Here is a 23192-nt window from a genome sequence, read left to right as displayed (position 1 = left end):
AAAATACAAATGTCATAGATAGTTATCAAAGAACAGGACCAAGGCATCTTAAAACTAATCACAAAACATTTAAAGACATGACTAGTCCTGACGAAGGGTCTCGGCCCGAAACGTCAACATCGCTTCTCCCTATAGATGCTGCCTAGCCTGCTGTGTTCTACCAGCATTTTGTGTGTGTTGTTGTAAAGACATGACTGTCATCTTTGCCCCAGAATTAACTGTAAGTGGTTAACAACATTTATTATTGCTAGTTACAATATGATTTTACAATGACTGCCTTCCTCATCGTCATTCCAAATTAAATTGCTAGCTCCTGTCAATAATCTTGCATCTTCAGCACTAGAATTCACCGAACTACCAATTCTGTAGACAGTAAGCTAAATGAAAAGTACAAGGCTCTTCTTCTCAATTATAAAGACAAGTTAATTCTGTTATTATGGTTCATTTTGTTTAAAAACCACAAAGTTTTCTTTACCATTACTGTATGTCAACAAGCAATTTGCGAAGTCGCTATCACCAGCACATGCTGGATATGAAATAAACTCATTTGAATTTTGTTTCTGGTCATAAAACTGCCACAAGGCAGTCTTAATTCTTCAGTCCTTTTTTTAAACATTTAAAGTGCCTCGACAACATGAGGAAATCTGCAGATGCTGGAAATTCAAGCTACACATGCAAAATGCTGGTGGAACACAGCAAGCCAGACAGCACCTATAGGAAGAAGTACAGTCGATGTTCGGGCTGAGACCCTTCATCACGACTAACTGAAAGAAGAGATAGTAAGAGATTGGAAAGTGGGAAGGGGAGGGGGAGATCCGAAATGATAGAAGATAGGAGAGGGAGGGCTGAAGCTAAGAGCTGGAAAATTGATTAGCAAAAGGAATACACAGCTGGAGAAGGGAGAGGATCATGGGATGGGAGGCCTAGGGAGGGAAGCACCAGAGGGAGATGGAGAGCAGGCAAGGAGTGATTGTGAGAGGGACAGAGAAAGAAAAAAGAGAAAAAAGGGGAAAATAATAAATGAACGAATGAATGAATGAATAAATAAATAAAGGGATGGGGTAAGAAGGGGAGGAGGGGCATTAACAGAAGTGAGAGAGATCAATGTTCATGCCATCAGGTTGGAGGCTACCCTGACAAAATATAAGGTGCTGTTCCTCATTGTTGTTCAACGTGAGTGTGGCTTCATCTTGACAGTAGAAGAGCCCATGGATTGACATTATCTGAATGGGAATGAGACGTGGAATTAAAACTAATGGCCACTGGGAGATCATGCTTTCTCTGGCGGACAGAGCGTAGGTGTTAAGTGAAATGGTCTCCAAGTCTGCGTCGGGTCTCACCAATATACAGAAGGCTGCACCTGAAGCACCAGACGCAGTATATCACACTAGCTGACACAGGAGAAGTGTCGCCTCACCTGGAAGGACTGTCTGAGGCCCTGAATGGTGGTGAGGGAGGAAGTGTATGGGCAGGTGTAGCACTTGTTCCATTTACAAGGATAAGTGCCGGGAGGGAGATCGGTGGGAAGGGATGGGGGGGGGGGGGGGGGGGGGAGAACGAACAGACAAGGGAGTCACGTAGGGAGCGATCCTTGCAGAAAACAGAAAGGGGGGAGGGAAAGATGTGCTTGGTGGTGGGATCCCATTGGAAGTGGCGGAAGTTACGGAGAATTATATGTTGGACCCGGAGGCAGGTGGGGACAAGGGGAACCCTATTCCTAGTGGGGTGGCGGGAGGATGGGGTGAGAGCAGATATGTGTGAAATGGGAGAGATGAGTTTGAAGGCAGAGTTGATGGTGGAGGAAGGGAAGCCCCTTTGTCTAAAAAAAGGAAGATATCTCCTTCTTCCTGGAATGAAAAGCTTCAGTCTACCAGGAGACGCTCATGGAGTGAGTACTGCTTTGGATTTGCTCCATAACCTTTACTTTTTTAAACCTATGATCACCTTTATTGAACCTATTTTTACCTACACCAGAAGATTCTTATCACTTTTTTTTGGATTTATCTTTGAATGTGTACTGTGAGTTTTGAAGAAATGAGTACAGAAATGGCTTTAAAATCTAAAGGGTGAGACACTGGGAAAGATTCTAACAGCAATGGAAAGGAAAAAAAGACTGAACCTAAGTGTACTGAATTGATTTACGATACGTTATTGGAGCTTTTAAATGAAAATCTGAAGAACAACGACAAACTTTCAAAGAAGATTTAAAGGCTTTCCAGGATCCTCTGGATAAGATTGGTCATGAAGTTAAACAGCATCAAATTTTAATCTCAACTCTGCAAGAGGACGCTTGGAAGCGAGACTTGAAAATCGAGAATTTGGAACAGAAACTATCTTCGGCGATTAAACAGCTGGAAATACTTAAAGCCAAGAGCATCGATTTTGAAAATCGATCTAGAAGACAGAACTTACGCAAACTTGGTCTCCCTGAAGGCATCGAACAAGGGGACCCCTCAAAGTATTTTGCTCAACTTTTAAAGGATGCGCTCCCTTCTGAATTCCCAGACAATCCTCCATTACTCAATCGTGCCCATAGAGTTATGCGCCGATCACTAATTTCTTCATCTAAACCACCAGTTGTAATTGTTCAATTTCACTATGTGCATGTTAAAGAGCACCTTATTCACACAGCTTGCCGCTTAGGTATGATTAAATTGTGGGATTTCCAATTCCGTCTTGCGGAGGATTTCAGCCCAGAAGTGATGAAGGCGCGGCTTGCTTTTAAACCTTTGATGTCCGAATGTTACAAGAAAAAGCTTAAACCAGCGCTTTTATAACCTGCGAAACTTAGAATCTCATCTTCGAATGCATCATGGTGTGTTTTTCTCTCCACATCTGAAGCTCAAAGTTTTCTGGACGAGAATTATCCTACTGCCTCAGAATCTCGCCTCAAATAAATATATGGTTTTAGCAGTACTGGCTATGTCCGTTTTTATTCTTTTATAGTTCATAATCATTTTATGAACTTTGATCGTTATAAGACAATTTTTGCTTTAAAAACCAGATTTTGCTTCTGGTTACTAGTGTAGGTTTATTTTACATTTTATATTCCAATTAAAGTTTTTCTTTGCCGATGTATTAATCTTTCCAATTTACTTACAAACCCCATTTCCAGAAAAGTTGGGATATTTTCCAAAATGCAATAAAAACAAAAATCTGTGATAAGTTAATTCACGTGAACCTTTATTTACCGTAGATTCCGGATTATAAGCCGCTACTTTTTTCCCACATTTTGAACAGCTTTGAACTCTGCGGCCTATAATCCAGAGCGGCTAATACATGGTTTTTTTCATGCCGCCTCGTAAACATTTTGCCTCGTAACAGTAGACCAATAAAATTGATGAGTAGTTCACAGAGGTCCAATGAAATTGTACGATAAATCAAGCGCACTTTCACAATTAAATTATTGTAAATCAGTCATTTGTACTCACCCTCATCAACATGGAAAATACTCGAAGAAAAGCAAGACCCGAGCGCGTCAGACCCGATTAGACCCGATCGCATTGCGCAAGCGCGTCAGACCCGATTAGACCCGATCGCATTGCGCAAGCGCGTCAGAGCCGATTAGACCCGATCGCATTGCGCAAGCGCGTCAGAGCCGATTAGACCCGATCGCATTGCGCAAGCGCGTCAGACCCGATTAGACCCGATCGCATTGCGCAAGCGCGTCAGAGCCGATTAGACCCGAGCGAAAACGCTGCTTTTAAGTCGATCAATAACTTTTCCTGGTAAGCTGCAGTATATATATTTTTACCAGTCGCTAGGAGATATTGGAATGTTGTTCGTGCTGTTCAGTAAAAAAGTATATGCAACGTAATTTGTGTTACCGATACGTATGTATATTTAAAAGTAGCAGTGCGGCCTAAAATCCGGTGCGGCCTTTACAATTAAAAAATTGATTTTATTTCTAAAATTAGAGCCTGCGGCTTTTAATCAGGTGCGCTCTGTAGTCCGGAATCTACGGTAACTGACAAAAGTACAAAGAAAAGATTTTCAATAGTTTTACTGACCAACTTAATTGCATTTTGTAAATATACACAAATTTAGAATTTGATGGCTGCAACACACTCAACAAAAGTTGGGACAGAGGCATGTTTACCATTGTGTTACATCACCTTTCCTTTTAATAACAGTTATTATACGTTTTGGAACTGAGGATATTAATTGTAGTAGATTTGCAATTGGAAATTTTGTCCATTCTTGCTTGATAGAAGACTTCAGCTGCTCAACAGTCCATGGGCTCCGTTGTCTGATTCTCCTCTTCATGATGTGCCATACATTTTCAATAGGAGATAGATCTGAATTGGCAGCAGGCCAGTCAAGCACATGCACTCTGTGTCTACAAAGCCACGCTGTTGTAGCCCGTGCAGAATGTGGTCTAGCATTGTCCTGCCGAAATAAGCATGGACGTCCCGGGAAGAGACGTCGCCTTGATCGCAACATACGTCTCTTTAAAATCTTAATATACGCCTCAGAGTCAATGGTACCTTCACATACATGCAACTCACCCATGCCGTGGGCATTGATGCACCCCCACACCAGCATAGATGCTGGCTTTTGCACCTTTCGCTGATAACAATCAGGATGGTCGTTTTCATCTTTGGCACGGAGAACTCTATGCCCGTTTTTTCCGAAAACTAGCTGAAATGTGGACTCATCTGACCACAGCACACGGTTCCACAGTCTTTCGGTCCATCTGAGATGAGCACAGGCCCAGAGAACTCGCCGGCGTTTCTGCATAGAGTTGATGTATGGCTTCCTCCTTGCGTAATACAGTTTCAAGTTGCATTTCTGGATGCAGCGACGGACTGTGTTAAGTGACAATGGTTTTCCAAAGTACTCCCGAACCCAGGTGGCTATAATTGTCACAGTAGAATGACGGTTTCTTAGGCAGTGCAGCCTGAGGGCTTGAAGATCACGCACATTCAACAGTGGTTTCCGACCTTGCCCTTTACGCACTGAGATGTCTCTGAATTCTCTGAATCTTTTCACAATATTATGTACTGTAGATGTTGAAAGACCTAAATTCTCTGCAATCTTGCTTTGAGAAATGTACCTTTTGAACTGACGAATTTTGGCACAAAGGGGTGAGCCACGACCCATCCTTGCTTGCAAAGACAGCCTTTGATGGACGCTACTTTTGTACTTACTGGGTACTTTTGTACCCAGTCATGATACCTCACCTGCTACCAATTAGCCTGCTTAATGTGGAGTCTTCCAAACCGGTGTTACTTGAATATTCTGTGCACTTTTCAATCTTATTTTAACTCTGTCCCAACTTTTGTTGAGTGTGTTGCAGCCATCAAATTCTAAATTTGTGTATACTTACAAAATACAGTTAAGTTGGTCAGTAAAACTATTGAAAATCTTTTCTTTGTATTTTTGTCAGTTAAATAAAGGTTCACGTGAATTAACATTATCACAGATTTTTGTTTTTATTGCATTTTGAAAAATATCCCAACTTTTCTGGAAATGGGGTTTGTACTTTAACCATTGTACTTTATTTTTCTGGACATTATTATTAGTCCTTTGACTGAATTTTTTAACGTTTTAGATATATATCTTGTTTCTTTTTCATTTTTTATTTAACTAAGATGGCGGTTCTCCTTTTTCTAAAATACTCCTTGCTTTTTTTGTATCTCGCCATCGTTTTTTTTGCCTTCTTCTTCCCATAACACCTTTTTTTATTACAGCTTAATTTTTATTTGTTTGAGTTTTTACTCGATTTATAATAGTTACCAGTGTTCATATTCTTTTCATTTTCTTTTTATTAGCAGCTATATTAAGAAGTCTGTTTTAGCATAGTGTTTAATTATTTTTTCAGATTTTGGGTGTATCTTTTTTTTCTGCTTTACATATTTGGAATCGTCTTCTGGAGACATGGGGGGGGGGTAGATTTAGTATTATTCTTCCTTTTTCTGGCCTCCTTTAGGCTCAGGTGGGTTTCGTGGATGGTGGACGGGGGGGATCTTTTCTATTTGTCTTTTTATTAGTTTTTCCAGTTTTTTCATTTGGGTTGATTTTAAACTACTAAAATGTCCGCTGTGTCGTCATTTCCTGTTCTTCCTTGTATTTTTGTTCCTCTTCTGGGTGCACGAGTTCATACTTTGGTTAACTCTTTATATACCAAAGGGTTGATTTTAGAAATATGGCTCAGACCATTAATTTTGTCTCTTGGAATACTAATGGCTTAAACCATCCGATTAAACGGAAAAAGATTTTTAAAGTATTCCAAAGACTGAACGCGCATATTATTTTTGCACAAGAAACTCATGTGAGGAAAGAGGACAATCAACATTTTTTTAGGTTTTGGAAGGGTCAACAGTACCATTCGAATTCGAATGCTGAAGTAAAAGGAGTTTCAATTTTTATTGACTCCTCTATTACATTTGTTCAACATGATATTATTTCAGATCCGAATGGTAGATTTTTGTTAATTACTGGGTTACTTTTTAATAATAAAGTTGCTATGGTTAATGTTTATGCTTCAAATGGGGATTATCCTGAATTCTTTAAGTCTTTATTTACTTCTCTACCTAATCTAAATGAATACATGTTAATAATGGGTTGTGACTTTAATCGTTGTTTAAATCCTTTGCTGGATATCCATTCAGACTTTACCAAATAAGTCGGCCACTTATATCAATTCTTTTTTGACTGACTTCGGAATTTTCGATATTTGGAGATTTCTACATCCTAAGGACATTTTTCTCACGTTTATCATTCTTACTTGAGAATTGACAACTTTTTCCCATTGACTCTCGTCTTATTCTATCTGTAATTGGTTGTAATTATGACATTATAGCCATCTCTGATCATGCTCCAATGAAACTTTCTATTAAATTAATGGACACAGCTCCTAGTATTAAGCAATGGCAATTTGATTCTACCTTACTGCAAGATCCGGATTTTATTAAATTTATGAAGGAACAGATTGATTTCTTCTTTTCAACTAATTTCACAGATGAAATTTCCTGCGGAACACTTTGGGACACTTTTAAAGCACATATATGTGGACGGATTATCTCTTATTCTGTTGGTTTGAGAAAACGTATTAAGAATGCAACTTTTATTGGTTGATAAGATTAAAGAAATTGATAAGAAATATTCGGTGGCTCCTAGTAAGGAGCTTTATAAACAAAGAGTTGAGCTTAAAATGGAACACAGTTTATTACTTACATCTTCGATTGAAAATCAATTAATGAAAACCAGAAGTGAATTTTGTATACACAGTGATAAATCGGGTAAATTGTTAGCTAACCAATTGAAGAATGCTTCGGTTAAATGTCAAATTATTAAGATTCATAAACAGAATGGTGAATTGACAGTTAATCATGATGAGATAAACAAATCTTTTCCAGATTTTTATACTTCTCTGTATCACTCTGAATCTCCTCATGATCTCAATACCATGCATGATTTTTTTTTTAGGGAAACTGAATTTTCCAAAATCTTCTGAAGAACGTTTAATATTAGAAACTCCTATTACAGATGCTGAAATTAAAGGTGCTATTTTGACAGACAGACATACTTTATTGACCCCAAGGGAAATTCGGTTTTGTTACAGCTGCACCAACCAAGAATAGTGTAGAAATATAGCAATATAAAACCATAAATAATTAAATAAGTTAATTATGCCAGGTGCAAGTAAGTCCAGGACCAGCCTATTGGCTCAGGGTGTCTGACACTCTGAGGGAGGAGTTGTAAAGTTTGATGGCCACAGGCAGGAATGACTTCCTATGACGCTCAGTGTTATATCTCGGTGGAGTGAGTCTCTGGCTGAATGTACTCCTGTGCCTAACCAGTACATAATGGAGTGGATGGGAGTCATCATCCAAGATGGCATGCAACCTGGACAGCATCCTCTTTTCAAACACCACCGTCAGAGAGTCCAGTTCCACCCCCACAACATCAGTGGCCTTACGAATGAGTGTTGATTCTGTTGGTGTCTGCTACCCTCAGCCTGCTGCTCCAGCACACAACAGCAAACATGATAGCACTGTCCACCACAGACTCGTAGAACATCCTCAGCATCGTCCTCAATGAACTCTGGAAAAGCACCAGGTCCAGATGGGTATACAGTGGAATTTTTTCAAGTTTTTTTTCCTCTACTCTTTCTCCTTGGTTATATAGGGTTTTTGAAGAAGCAATTAGATTAGGTAAACTACCACAATCTTTTTATAGAGCTTCCATTTCTTTAATATTGAAAAAAGATAAGGACCCTACTGACTGTGCATCCTATAGACCGATATCCCTGTTGAATGTAGATTCCAAGATCTTTTCCAAGTAACTGGCGACCAGGCTGGAGAAGGTATTACCTCAAATTATCTCGGAGGATCAAACTGGTTTTATTAAAAATCGCTATTCTTTTTTCAATATTAGGAGATTAATGAATGTTGTTTATATTCCTTCACATAGCGTCTCAGAATGTGTCATTTCATTAGATGCGGAGAAAGCATTTGATAGAGTTGAATGGCCATATTTATTTACTGTGCTTGAGAAGTTTAACTTTAGTCTGACATTTATATTCTGGATTAAATTGATATATCATACTCCAGTAGCCTCGGTTTTTACTAACAACCAAAGATCTCCCTTTTTTCGTTTATTTCAGGGTACCAGGCAAGGTTGTCCTCTTAGTCCATTATTATTTGCTATTAGAGAATCACCTAACATTTTTGGCATTACTCGCGGGATGGATATACATAAATTATCATTATATGCAGATGACTTGTTATCATACATTTCTGATCCTGATAAATCCATTCCTGCAGTTATATCATTGTTGGTTCAATTTAGTAATTTTTCCGGTTATAAATTGAATCTTAATAAAAGTGAATTGTTACCCCTAAATAGGCAGGTTCCAATTTACACAAATTTACCTTTTAAATTAGTTAATGATTATTTTATATACTTAGGGATTAAAATTACAAAAAAACTTAAGGATTTATTTAAGGTTAATTTTTTACCCTTAATTGATCAGATTAAATGTTTGTTTATTAAATGGTCACCATTGTCTTTATCACTGATAGGTCGGATTAATGCTATTAAGATGATTATTTTACCTAAGTTCTTATATATATTTCAAGTGGTAACAATTTTTATTCTGAAATCCTTTGACAATGTTGATTCAAAAATTTCTTCATATATATGGCAGAATAAAAATCCTAGGTTAGGTAAAAGATATTTACATAAGTCAAAAAAGGAAAGTGGACTGGCATTGCCTAATTTTAGATTTTATTACTGGGCAATTAATATCCGATATTTGAAATGTTGGTTAAGGGATTTGGATTTATCTCCTAGCCCTCACTGGGTAAATTTAGAAACTAAATCTGTACAAGGATTTTCACTGGGTTCTATTTTAGGGACTTCTCTTCCCTTTGCTCTTTCTAAATTGCATAAACGAATTGACAATCTGATAGTTAAATAGTTAAACACACTCTACGTATATGGTTTCAATTTCAGAAATTTTTTGGGTTGAATCAATTTGTTTTAGCAATTCCTATTGTATCCAAATTCTTTTTTCATCCCTCTATTATGAACCAAACTTATTTAGCTTGGAAGACTAAAGGTATACTATGATTTCCTGATTTATTTTTGGATAATTGTTTCACGTCTTTTGAACAATTATCTAATAAATTTGCCCAGATCTCATTTTTTTTTTAAGATATTTACAGATTAGGAACTGTTTACACTGTACTTCCTACATTTCCAAATCTAGATTCTATGGGTATTTTGGAGAAATTGTTAGAACTAAATCCTTTTCAGAAAGGTGTAGTATCAAATGTTTACAATATAATTATGAAAATATGTTCAAAGGCCTTTTATAAGATTAAGAATGATTGGGAAAGAGAACTTAATTTTACTATCCCTATTGAGAATTGGGATAAAATTCTTCAACTAGTTAATTCATCCTCTATATGTTCTAAACATTCATTGATACAGTTTAAAGTGGTGCACAAGGCTCATATGTCCAAGGATAAAATAGTTTGTTTTTATTCCCACATAAATCCTATATGTGACAGATGTCATTCTGAGATAGCTTCTCTAACTCATATGTTTTGGTCATGTCCGTCTTTGAAAAAATATTGGAAAGACATTTTTGATATTATTTCCACAATATTGAATATTGATTTACGACCTCATCCTATTACTGCAATCTTTGGTCTGTCAATGATGGAGTCAATTCATTTATCTCCTTCTGCTTGTCGGATGATTGCATTTCTTACATTAATGGCTAAAAGATCTATTTTGTTGAATTGGAAAGAAATTAATCCCCCTGCCATATTTCATTGGTTTTCTTAAACTATGTTATGTTTAAATTTGGAAAAAAAAGTGTCATATATGACCCTTCTATTAAATTTGAAAAGACTTGGAGGCCATTCATTCAATATTTTCACATGATGTAATTTGACCCTGTTCCAATCCTACTTTTTTCTGGTACTGATTATATATATGTAGAGAGGATCGGAGTTGATGACACTGATGATTCTTTGTCTTTTCTTAGATACTATAAACAGCCCATTTTTTCTCCCTTTTTATTAGTTAGTGGTGTTTTTATTAGATTAGTTCTTTTTTTTTGCGGTAATAATTTTTTTTCTCTTTTTCTTCTTTTTGTTTTTTTTTTCATATTGATCTACCTAGTTTGTTTTTTTTGTCTTGTCCATATTATATTTGTATCACGTATGATTTGGGAAGACTTAACTATATTGTACTTATTGCTCATGTATCCTTTTATGCTCATTTTAATTTTGTAATTTTGTAATCCCAATAATTATGTATCAATCTCACCATGTTGATATTAATAAAAAGATTCAAAAAGAAAGAAAGCTTCATCCTAAGAGCAGATGTGGCAGAGATGGAGGAATTGTGAGAAGGGGATGGCATTTTTGCAAGAGACAGGGTGGGAAGAGGAATAGCCCAGGTAGCTGTGAGAGGCTTATAGTAGACATCAGTAGATAAGCCATCTCCAGAGATAGAGACAGATAGATCAAGGGGAGAGAGGTGTTGGAAATGGACCAGGTAAATTTGAGGGCAGGGTGAAAGCTGAAGGCAAAGTTAATGAAGTCAACGAGCTCAGCATGCGTGCAGGAAGCAGCTCCAATGCAGTTATTGATGTAGCGAAGGAGACGTGGGGAACGGATACCAGTATAGGCTTGGAACATGAATTGTTCCACAAAGCCAACAAAAAGGCAAGCACAGCTGGGATCCATACGGGTGCCCATCGCTACACCTTTAGTTTGGAGGAAGTGGGAGGAGCCAAAGGAGAAATTATTAAGAGTAAGGACTAATTCTGCTAGAGGGAGGAGAGTGGTGATGGGAACTGGTTAGGTCTGGAATCCAAAAAGAAGTGGAGAGCTTTGAGACCTTCCTGGTGGGGGACGGAGGTATATAGGGACTGGACATCCATGGAGAAAATAAAGCGGTGGGGGCCAGGGATCTTAAAATCATTGAAAAAATTCAAAGCATGAGAAGTGTCACAAACATAGGTGGGAAGGGATTGAACAAGGGGGGATAAAACAGTGTCAAGGTATGCAGAAATGAGTTTGGTGGGGCAGGAGCAAGCTAAGATAATGGGTCTACCTGACAGGCAGGTTTGTGGATCTTGGGTAGGAGGTAGAAACAGGAAGTGCGGGGTGTGGGAACTATGAGGTCGGTGGCAGTAGATGGGAGATCCCCAGAGCTGATAAGGTTGGTGATGGTGTCGGAGACAATGGCCTGGTGCTCCTTAGTGGGGTCATGATCGAGGGGTAAATATTGTCATTGTGTCTCGGCAAGGTAGAGGTCAGTACGCCAGACTACAACAGCACCCCCCCTTATCAGTGGGTTTTATAATAAGGTTGGGATTGGTGCAGAGGGAGTGGAGAGCACAGCGTTCGGAAGGAATGAGGTTGGAATTGGAACAAGGTGTGGTGAAGTCGATTTGGTTGATGTCCCGTCGGCAATTAGCAATAAAAAGATCCAGAGCAGGCAGAAGACCAGAGCGGGGTGTCCATGAAGAGGAGGAGGGTTGAGACGGGACAAGGGGGTCATCAGTGGGGTTGGGAGAATCCTTGCCGAAGAAGTAGGCTTGAAGACTGAGCCGGCAGAAGAAGAGTTCAGCGTCATGGCACACGCGGAACTCGCTGAGGTGTGGGCGAAGGGGGACAAAAGTAAGGCTCTTACCGAGGACAGAGCGCTCTGCCTCAGAGAGTTGAAGGTCGGAGGGGATGGTAAAGTGCCTCTCTTATTTCTTGCAAAGCTTTATAAATCATAATAAACTGGTCATGATAAATATTGTATAAATCTAATCCATTTTATATAACAATGAGTACAAGGTTAAATAAGCCTCTCCAAAGAAGATCAGCCTCTGTAATATTACTGAAGTAGTGCCAAACAAGCTGATATTTGAGCCACATGGTATATTTATTAGTGTAAAAATTTTAAAGCTTCTCACTACCAAATTAATTTTTTGCATGTGAAATTGACTCTAACTAGTACCATTACTTGCTGTCTCCCAAATAAAGTTCAAATATAAAGGTATTTTTTATATGCACTGATACTACCAAAGGATATGTTAGATGACATTGACTTGCATATTGGTACACCTATTCCAAGTATTGTCAATCAGTCACCAGGGTCAAATTTCAAAATATCTGGCTTCTTTACATTTGCTTCCCGCTGTGGTCTTGTTATGCCACCTACTACACCAAGATGAAATTTACCTTGACTTCCAGTGCACCAGCACAGCTCTTCACTCCCTACAGAATAAAGGAACTACCTACAGCAGGTACCTCAAAGCATTAGAGAGATAACACCAAGACAATCTTTGCAATATACTCCAAATCCACCAGCAGGGTAAATCAGGCAATGCCAGCTTCCTCTCCAGGCCACATCCCCAACAATGAGACTCATATTACTCTCAGTTGACTTAATTGGACAAAGTATGTCACTCATTGGGCAACGGAGTGGAGATTCGTCTGTTCCAAAGGAGGTGTAAGGCATTCCTTCCCTCCACTAGCCTGCTGGTCATCCCTGGGCAATGTGTAGAATCTGCTTAGCCCCTCTGATCAGGGTCTCGTGAAGCCATGGGAGCAAGTGGTGGATGGTCATATGAGCAGCTGGTGCACATCACAAATGCTGGTTATGCTACCATTGATACCAGGCAATCTCTGAAGAGTACTGATAAAAGCTGGGGTCACCTGCCTTGTAAAGACACTGCCTAGAAGAGAGCAATGGCAAACCACTTCTGTAGAAAAATTTGCCAAGAACAGTCATGGTCATTGATTGACCATGATCGCCCTTGTCATATAATATGGTACAAAATGATGGTGATGTCACTCATACAATATTGGATATTCTACTTTGAGCTCTCGTAGGAGAAGAGATTCCCAGCTGGATTGTGGAACCGTTAAGGATGTGCTCCGAAGACAAAAGGCCATGAATTTACAGTAACTCAATTGAAATTTATAACTAAATAGGCTTTTCCAGCCACCGCACTCTGTTTATGCACAAATCTTGATAGATAAATGTCAAATTCCCTGCAGCAATCACGGACTAAGAACGTGGAATAACAACATTTTTTCTTGGTCTAACCAGTGATGGTGTTTCCCACCCAATCTGAAGGTCAAGAATTGACCAAAAGGTGTCTTCACTATTCAAATGTTGGAATTTAGCTAACCCGGGCAACAGAAAGAGCTAAAAGATGTCTCCTGTATTTACAGGACCACATGAAAAAGATTAGTTTTGCTTTAAAGATATACCAATGAACGTTTATTCATGGGCTGTTAGAACACATTATTTTAAAAGTCTTCAAGGATACAGCTATTCCCAAACACATGTGAAAAAGACAAAGCAAATCAAATCTGAAAACATATGGCAACCTGAGGTAATTTAACCACAAATCTAACATGAACCTATATAACTACCTTCACAGCAGAGATTACTCAATAATTTTAAAAAACATACTAATACAGTGGATTCAAGTAAATAGGGCCTTCAGTTAATTGAGGCAGCCACTTATTTGGGACGACATTTAAAGAACAAAAACTAATTGAGAAAATTGCCAGAATTTCCTTCATTTATTAAGGCCACTGTCATATAATTGGAGCAGGAGACCGTTGTCAAACAGGTTCTAACTAGTGTCAGTCATGTGCACTTGTGTAGTCGTTACATGCCACACTGTGCTTTAAAATAGCATTAGTTGTGTATGTTTGTGTTCAAAAACCAGTGATTTTGTCATTGATAGTTGGCAAGAAATAAGCAGTAATGTGGCGACCCAATTACTAGCACACTCGAACCGGCTGACAATTAGCCAGAGCGCAGGCACAAAGGAAGATAGCCTCAAGGGGTTTCAGTACGTGCCTCTCGAGGTATCGGGTGGGGGAGACAGGCTTTAAAGCAAGACTGTGAATTTGAAATAAACTTTTCTTTGGCTGCAGTTTATCGACTCCGTGTCGTTATTTCAGCGCTGCGTGTAGCACACCGCTACAGTAAGATAATTCAGAACAGTTTTGCTCAATGCACTTTCAACAATTCAGGCTTAAAGATGCTAGAAATAGCCAGGAGTGAAAATTATACGACTTCACTACTTCATGCTAGGAACTGTGAAGAATTTGAAGGTATCAACAATTATCTTGAACTTTACAATGAAAATGAAGATTTGGAGGATGCAACCATCAAAAACATTGTATAAAGGCAGTGCATTATCTTCACTAGGTATCTGCCTATCAATCAGAAGAACATCGCAGCACACTCTGGATGAATTCCTCTGCCAATAGCTATTAGGAACTAATACAGTTTTACAGTACTGTAGTAGTATTAGTAGTATCCTAAATTGTTCTGTATTTATATCAAATACAATTTATTACTAAGTTAAAAGATAGTTTGCATTTTTACTTTTTAAAAAGTATTTTATGAAACTTCAGCTAATTGGGGTAGCAGCTTTATTAGGCCAAAATATACTGGTCCCGATGTATCCCAATTAACTGGAATCCACTGTATTTATTTTTCTTTCTCTATGTAAACTCACCAACAAAAATATTCTGAAATTGTTTTTTGTAAAATTGCTGAAGTTAATACTACTGTTATGTAAATATCAAACATGAATCAGATCAAAATCTAAAATTATAAGACCATAAGACATAGGGGTAGAATTAGACCATTCGGCCCATTGGGTCTGCTCTGCTATTCTATCATGGCTGATTTATTTTCTCTCTCAACGCCATTTTCATGCCGTCTCTCCACAACTATTAGTGCCTTACTAGTCGAAAACCTATTAATCTCCACTTTAAATATACCCAATGACCTACCTCTATTCATAGTAATTACAAACTCTTGCTGTTCTGTCTCCTTCAGAAGGTCTGCTCCCAGAACAAGATGCCCCTGAACCTGGCACGAGGGAGACATCAGAATAATCTGTTGCCTCACTCTTGGCCACAGAATTAGATTTATTATCACTGATTTATATGACATGAAATTTGTTGTCTTGCAGCAGCAGTCCAGTATAAAGACATAAAGTTACAAAAATACATACTGCAAAATAAAGGAATAATGAGGCAGGTTCACGGACCGTTCAGAGATCTAATGGCATAGGGGAAGAAGCTGTTCCTACATTGTTGAGTGGAAGTCTTCAGGTTCCTGAACTTCCTTCACTATGATTGGATGGTGAGAATCTATAATAATGGATGTCATCTTTTTGAGATAACACTACCAAGGTGCTTTCAATAGTGGGGAAAGCCTTGCAGCATTTGTGATCCTGTGCATTGGAGGCTCCTTATCAGTCCGTGATGCAACCAGTCAGAATGCTCTCCACCATAAGCCTAAAGAAATATGCAAGATTGTTTGGCGACATATCAAATGTTCTCAAACTCCTAACCAAGTAGAGGCACTGGCCTACTCTGAGCGGCATCAAAGTACTGGACCCAGGAGAGATCTTCTAAAGTGTTGACACCCAGGAACTTGAAGGTGATCATCTTTTCCATTCTTGACCACTCACTGAGAGCTGGTGTATGTTCTCCTGACTCCCCCTTCCTGTCTACAATCAATTCCTTGGTCTTGCTGAAACTGAGAAGTGCCTTTTTGTTCCCCTCACTAAAGAATGACCCACTATTAGTCAAGTCAAGTCAAGTCACTTCTATTGTCATTTCGACCACAACTGCTGGTACAGTACATAGTAAAAATGAGACAACGTTTTTCAGGACCATGGTGTTACATGACACAGTACCAAAACTAGACTGAACTAGGTAAAAAAAAAAACACAGAGAAAGCTACATTAGACTACAGACCTACACAGGACTGCATGAAGTGCACAAAAACAGTGCAGGCATTACAATAAATAATAAACAGGACAATAGGGCAAGGTGTCAGTCCAGGCTTCGGGTATTGAGGAGTCTAATAGCTTGGGGGAAGAAACTGTTACATAGTCTGGTTGTGAGAGCCCGAATGCTTCGGAGCCTTTTCCCAGACGGCAGGAGGGAGAAGAGATTGTATGAGGGGTGCATGGGGTCCTTCACAATGCTGCTTCCTTTGCGGATGCAGCGTGTAGTGTAAATGTCCGTGATGGCGGGAAGAGAGACCCCGATGATATTCTCAGCTGACCTCACTATCCGCTGCAGGGTCTTGCGATCCGAGATGGTGCAATTTCTGAACCAGGCAGTGATGTAGTTGCTCAGGATTCTCTCAATACAACCCCTGTAGAATGTGATGAGGATGGGGGGTGGGAGATGAACTTTCCTCAGCCTTCGCAGAAAGTAGAGACGCTGCTGGAGCTCATTTTAGTGCCAGACTTGACTGCTGTTGCGGCTTTACTCTGACAGGCCATTTACCGACCAACACTATACATAATGGCACAACTTGTGTATTTAATATATCAGTAAAATTTGAGTAATATAAAATATTGTTTGATTACATTCTTTATTGTATAAATAATTCATTATTGTTACATGCATGAAGTATATAAATGGCATATGCTATCAAGCCACCACATCATATGCTTGCACCCTGCTTAAAGTAAAAGCAAAGAAAGTTAGACCATTTTCCCAGGTCATGTTTTTGCTTTCAATTTTGAAAGTTAATTGAACTCCAAAATCATATTGGAGTTATAAAACCTAACGGTGGCAACAAGGGTGGAACCAAGAGCAGGAGAAAGAAAGAACAAGAACCTGGAACTGGGAGAGAAGCAAAGATTGGAGTAGATGCATAGAGAAAAGACAAAAAAAAACAATGTCCAGAGCTGTCAGAACCACTTCCTGCAGTCTTAGAGTCAACTCCACAACCACCATGGAGGAAGCCTCAGAACCTGAGATAGTTTCACAACTACAAGTCTCAAACGCCAAGCAGAGTGACCTCCCTTGTCAGGAAAGACTTAGACCATGAGAGTAAGAAATCTTTAGGCCTGAATGGGACAATTTCAAATGTACTATGCTGTGGATGTCTATATAGTACCTTCATTGATCGTAGTTGTGTATATAGTTGAGATGCATTTTATACAGAGTTGAAGGTTATAGCTAAGCCAGGAGGTGTTGTGTATTTAATATCAGTAATATTGTAAATATATCATTCGATTAATCATTCTTTGTTGTTTAAATAATTCTTATGGTTATATGTACAAAGTACATTAATGGCATACATCAGCACTCTATAACGTCATATGCGCATACTATGCTTAAAGTAAAAACAAAATTAGATTGTCCTCCCCAGGTCCATATTTTTGCTTTCAATTAATTTGTTTTTGGTGTTGGAAAACATAACGGATAACGACCAAAGGCATCCCCAGTACTACCTGCCGGCATTCACTGCACTATCTGGAGCAGCATATCCTTTCTTTCTACAGCCGCAACATGGCCAAACCAATGACATTTTCAATGTTCCACAGCATGTCCAACTACAGCTTCAAATGCTGTATGCAGTCTGATAGGTATGGTCACCAAGGTCACTGGAAAATTCCTTGAACTTCCACATGCCCCTATGGAAGGAATATACCACCGCCCCAGTTTCCATATCCTTTTTATCTCCAATTCATTCAACTAAAAACAAGCATTAGATTTGGTTACTATTCACTCTGCCCAAAGGCCGTAGTTTGGCCTCAACAACAGTTCGTTGATCACACAGCCCCTCACAAAATGGCTGCTCCCATGATAGCCCAATGCTCTATCTCCTACAAAGGTACAAAGAAACCTTACACTTCTTCCCATTTTCATTGAAAACCACATCCCATCTGTTAATCAGATTTATATTTTCCTTTGCCTTGACCTTCTCTACCATCAACTGCTTGAGCAAAAATTAAATGGTATTCTATTAGTCACGATAGTCTGCTGTTCAACGGACAAGTCTAGAATCATTTTCCATCTTTTTCATTGATTTACCAACATCACAGATATGTAGGTGGTGAAATTACAATTAAACTCTCCCAACCAGGATATAATAATTAAAAATATGATGGATAATAATGTGTCACAAATGTCAGCACGAGAAAAGGAAAATATATCTCTCAACTGAAAATAGCATATACAGTGCCTATAAAAAGTATTCACCCCCTTGGAAGTTTCCATGTTTTGGTGTTTTACAAAATTTAATCACAGTGAATTCAATTTGGCCTTTTTTTGACATTGATCAACTGGAAAAGACCCTTTCATGTCAAAGTGAAAACAGATATCTACAGTGATCTACATTAATCTAAAGTATTCACCACCCTTTAATATGATACACCAAATCATCACTAGTGTAAGCCAAATGGTTTTAAAATTCACATAATTAGTTAAATGGAGATCACCTGTGTGCAGGCAAGGTGTTTCAATTGATTGTAGTAAAAATACATCTGCATCTGGAAGGTCCAACTGTTGGTGAGTCAGTACCCTGGCAAAAACTACACCATGAAGACAAAAGAACACTCCAAACAATTCAATGAAAAGGTTATTGAAAAGCACCAGTCAAGACATGGATACAAGAAAATTTCCAAGTCACTGACTATCCCTTGAAGTACTGTTAAGTCAATCATCAAGAAATGGAAAGAACATGGCACAGTTGCAAATCTGCCTAGAGCAGGCCGTCCTCAAAAACTGAGTGACTGTGCAAGAAGGGGACTAGTGAGGGAAGCCACCAAGAACCTATGACAACTCTGGAGGAGTTACTAGCTCCAGTAGAGAAGAGAGAGACCTCACATACAACAACTGTTGCCCAAGTTGTTCACCAGTCACAAGCATTATGGGAGCGGCAAAGAGAAAACAAACTTACATGAAATCTCGGCTAGAGTTTGCCAAAAGGCATGCGAGAGACTCTGTAATCAGCTGAAGAAGGTTCTATGGTCTGACCCATGCAAGTACCCATGGCTACACCTTTTGTTTTAAGGAAGTGGAAGGAGTCAAAGGAGAAATTATTGTGAGTGAGGACAAGTTCCGCTAGACTGAGGAGAATGGTGGTGGAGGGGAACTGGTTGGGTCTGGTGTCCAGAAAGAAATTAAGAGCTTTGAGGCCTTTCTGGTGAGGGATGGAGGTATATTGGGTCTGGACATCCATGGTGAAAATAAGATGCTTAGGTCCACAGAACTTGAAATCATTGAAAAGATGAAGAGCATGTGAAGATTCATGGATGTAGGAAGGAAAGGACTGAACTTCTGGGTAATGACCCCCCCCTTCACCAATCTCCATTCCATTTTCCCTCTCTCATCTTCTCCTTATCTGCCCGTCACCTTCCTCTAGTCCTCCTCCCCTTTTCTTTCTTCCATGGCCTTCTGTCCTCTCCTATCAGATTCCCCCTTATTCAGCCCTGTATCTTTCATCAATCAACTTCCCAGATCTTTACTCCTCCCCCCCCCGTGTCACCTTGTGTTTCTTCCTCCCCTCCCCCACCTTCTAACTCTGATTCCTCATCTTTTTTTCCTCCAGTTCTGATGAAGGATCTCGGCCTGAAACGTCAACTTACGAAAAGAAATATTTTCATTCATATTGCTACCAGAAGGTTACAAAAAATAATCATTCAAAATGCAGGAAATTAAGGCATGATATTGTTGTATTTAACTTTACCAGTCCTGCAGACTCAAGTGCATTTTGTGTCTATATCCAAAAGCAACTCAAATAGAACTAATTTTGGGTCTCTATTTCTTACCAGCTACCCACCCCATATAGCAAACATCAACCTGTATTTCTCTTTTCCTCTGCTATGTGCTCCTAATATTCTACTTGTTTCACATTATCCAACAGTCTTTCATTTGCATTTTCATCTAATTTCGGAATATCCAAAAAGGAACTTGGTGAATTTGATCGTTCTTCTCTATTGGCTGATGGGACACACATTAAAAAAATGTAATGGAAAGGCTGAACTCAATGTCAGCCAACTAATTAATTAGCTCAGTTCCCCAAATCCTAATCACAAAACAAAACACTCCAGATCTAAGAACATAAAACTCTGCAGATCTTTTCAGAGCAACTATATTTTTAGGGATGAGCGTCTAGAGTGAAAAGCATTGGCCAGAAGGTTATTTTAGGCATTCAGTCCTTCCTTCTGCAGTTACTTATCCATGGGCATATTTTGTATAATTTTACCTCTACTAATTTCATCTATTTAGAGAAAGTGTTAAGGAACTGGAGCTGCAGCTTGATGACCTTCAGCTCAGGATGTCTGAATGCAGGTGCTACAGGGAGATGGCCACCTCTAGGCTACAGCAAGCAGGTGACTGTTAGGAGAAGGAAGGGAAATGGGCAGTACAGAGTACCCATGTGTTTGTTCCCCTGGTAATAAGTATAGTGCTTTGGATACTGTTGAGGGGTCAACCTAGTGAGGGGTGCTGCAGCAACTGGGTCTCTAACACTGATCAGAAGAGAGGTGCAGAGGACTGCAGTAGTGACAGGAGATTTCATAGTTAGAGGAACAGAGAAGAGATTCCGTGGGTGCAATAGAGACACGGCCAGATGGTACGTTGCCTCCCACCTACCAGGGTAGGTAATGTTTTGGATCGGGTCCACAGCATTTTAAAGAGAAGCATGAGAATCCAGAAGTCTTGGTACATGACACAAATGACACCAATGACATAGGATAGATACATCCCAAAGTGTTAACAGTATTCTAAAGGCAGGATGACACAACCATGGTTGACAAGTCAAAGCCAAAGAGAGCAAAAATTAGTGGGAAGTTGGAGGATTGGAAAGCTTTCAAACACCAACACAGGGCAACTAAAAATGCCATAAATAAGGTAAAGATAGAATACGAAGGTGAGCTTGCCAATAATATTAAAGAGGATTACCAAAGGTTTCTTCAGATATATGAGGTGTAAAAGAGAGGTGAGAATAAATATCAGACGGCTGGAAGGTGATTCTGGAGAGGTGGTAATGGTGACAAGGAAATAGCAGATGAACTGAGTAAGAAATTTGGAAGATGCTAGTAGCATGCCAGAAGTTCAAGAGCATCAGGGGGGCAGAGGTGAGTGAAGTTGCCATTACTAGGGAGATTAATCTTGGGAAACGGAAAGAAATGAAGGTAAATAAGTCACCTGGACCTTAGGTCTTCATTCTGGGGTTCTGAAAGAGGTGGCTGAAGTAATTATGGAGGCAATAGTAATGATCTTTCAAGAATAGATTCTGGCACAGATCTGGAGGACTGGAAAATGACAAATGTCACACCACTCTTCAAGAAGAGAGAGAAGCAGAAGAAAGTAAATTATAAACCAGTTAGTCTGACCCCAGTGGTTGGGAAGATGTTGGAGTCAATTGTTAAGGATGTGGTTTCAGGGTACTTGGAGGCACATGATAAAATATGCTATAGTCACCATGGCTTCCTTAAGGAAATAAGAAGCAGGATAGACAAAGGAGAATTGGTGGATATTGTGCACTTAGATTTTCAGAAGGCCTTCAAAAAGGTACCATACATGAGGCTGCTTAACAGGTTAGGAGCCCATGGTATCACAGGAAAGATACGAGCATGGATGTGAGTATTGGCTGATTGGCAGGAGGCAAAAGGTAGTAATAAAGAGAGCCTTTTCTAGTTGGCTACCAGTGACCAATGGTGCTCCACAGCAATGTGTTGGGGTGCTTTTTTTACATTACACGTCAATGACTTGGATGACAGAATTGATGGCTTTGTGGCCAGGTTTGCAGCCAATATGAAGATGGGTGGTGGAGCAGGTACTGTTGGGAAAGCAGGGAGGCTGCAGAGGCACACAGACAGATTAGGTGAATGGACAAAGTAGCAACAGATGGAATAGTGTCAGGATGTGTATGGTCATGCACTTTGGTAGAAGAAATGAAAGGGTTAACTATTTTCTAAATGGAGAGAAAATTCAAAACTCTGAGGTGCAAAGGGACTTGGGAGTTCTCGTGCAGGATTCATGAAAGGTTAATTTGCAGGTTGAGCAGGTGGTGATTAAAACAAATGCGATGTTAGCATTCACGTTCGGAGGACTAGAATATAAAAGCAAGGATGTAATTGAGGCTTTATAAGGTCTTGCTTGGAGTATTGTGAGCAGTTTTGAGCCTCTTATCTAAGAAGAGATGTGCTGACATTGGAGACTATCTGAAGTCTGTTGGTAAGGAAGTCCAAAAACCAGCTGCACAATGGTGTATTTAGGCAGAGGAGTAGGAGTTTGTCCACCAAGGTCTGTGGGACAATACTGTTGAATGCTGAACTGAAATACAGAAAAAGCATTCTGAAATAAGTGTCCTTACTTTCTCAGTGTGTCAGGGCCAGATGCATGCCACACCTAAGATACAGGTCAAACTGTGGTACAGATGTGCCACAATCTAAATGATTGTCAGAAGGTCAAGATAGTTTAGCCCAATATTGATGCTCTCTGACTCAAATAGAGAGGGGACTTGTGAGAGTGAACTGCTATAAAGTGTTGGTCTGTTCATTCCTAATTTGTGACACAGTCTATACAAGTTCTCAGTTATAAAGCTTGATTTATATTTTAAGTTTCCTGTCAAATAACACAGTGAAAGTGGGAAATGCTGGAAATAAATATCAAGTCAGGTCAGATCTATACAGAGACAAATTAGTAACGATTCAAGTCAATGACCTTTCTTCAAAACTGGGAATGGTTATACAGAAACACAAGCATAATGCTGGAGGGTCTCATGAAGTGAGACATCATCTATGAGGAATAACCAGTTAACATTTTGGACTGAGATCCTTCATCAGAAGGAAAAGAAGTAGGGGGAGGGAGTCAGAATAAGGGGGGGGGGGGAGGGGAAGGAAAACAAGCTAGCAGATAAGTGAAACTAGATGA

At 39.4% G+C, this 23192-nt stretch overlaps 1 protein-coding gene across 9 annotated transcripts in view; it reads right to left on the bottom strand.

Annotated features, from left to right (window-relative positions):
* Positions 1–23192, bottom strand: part of ark2n (arkadia (rnf111) N-terminal like PKA signaling regulator 2n) — a 106992-nt gene that overhangs the window by 37689 nt on the left and 46111 nt on the right. The window lies entirely within an intron of this gene.

Source organism: Hemitrygon akajei, chromosome 4 (assembly GCF_048418815.1).
Source record: "Hemitrygon akajei chromosome 4, sHemAka1.3, whole genome shotgun sequence".
NCBI lineage: Eukaryota > Metazoa > Chordata > Chondrichthyes > Myliobatiformes > Dasyatidae > Hemitrygon > Hemitrygon akajei.
The sequence above is the reverse complement of the archived record's forward strand: the minus strand, read 5'-3'. Positions and strand labels throughout refer to the sequence as shown.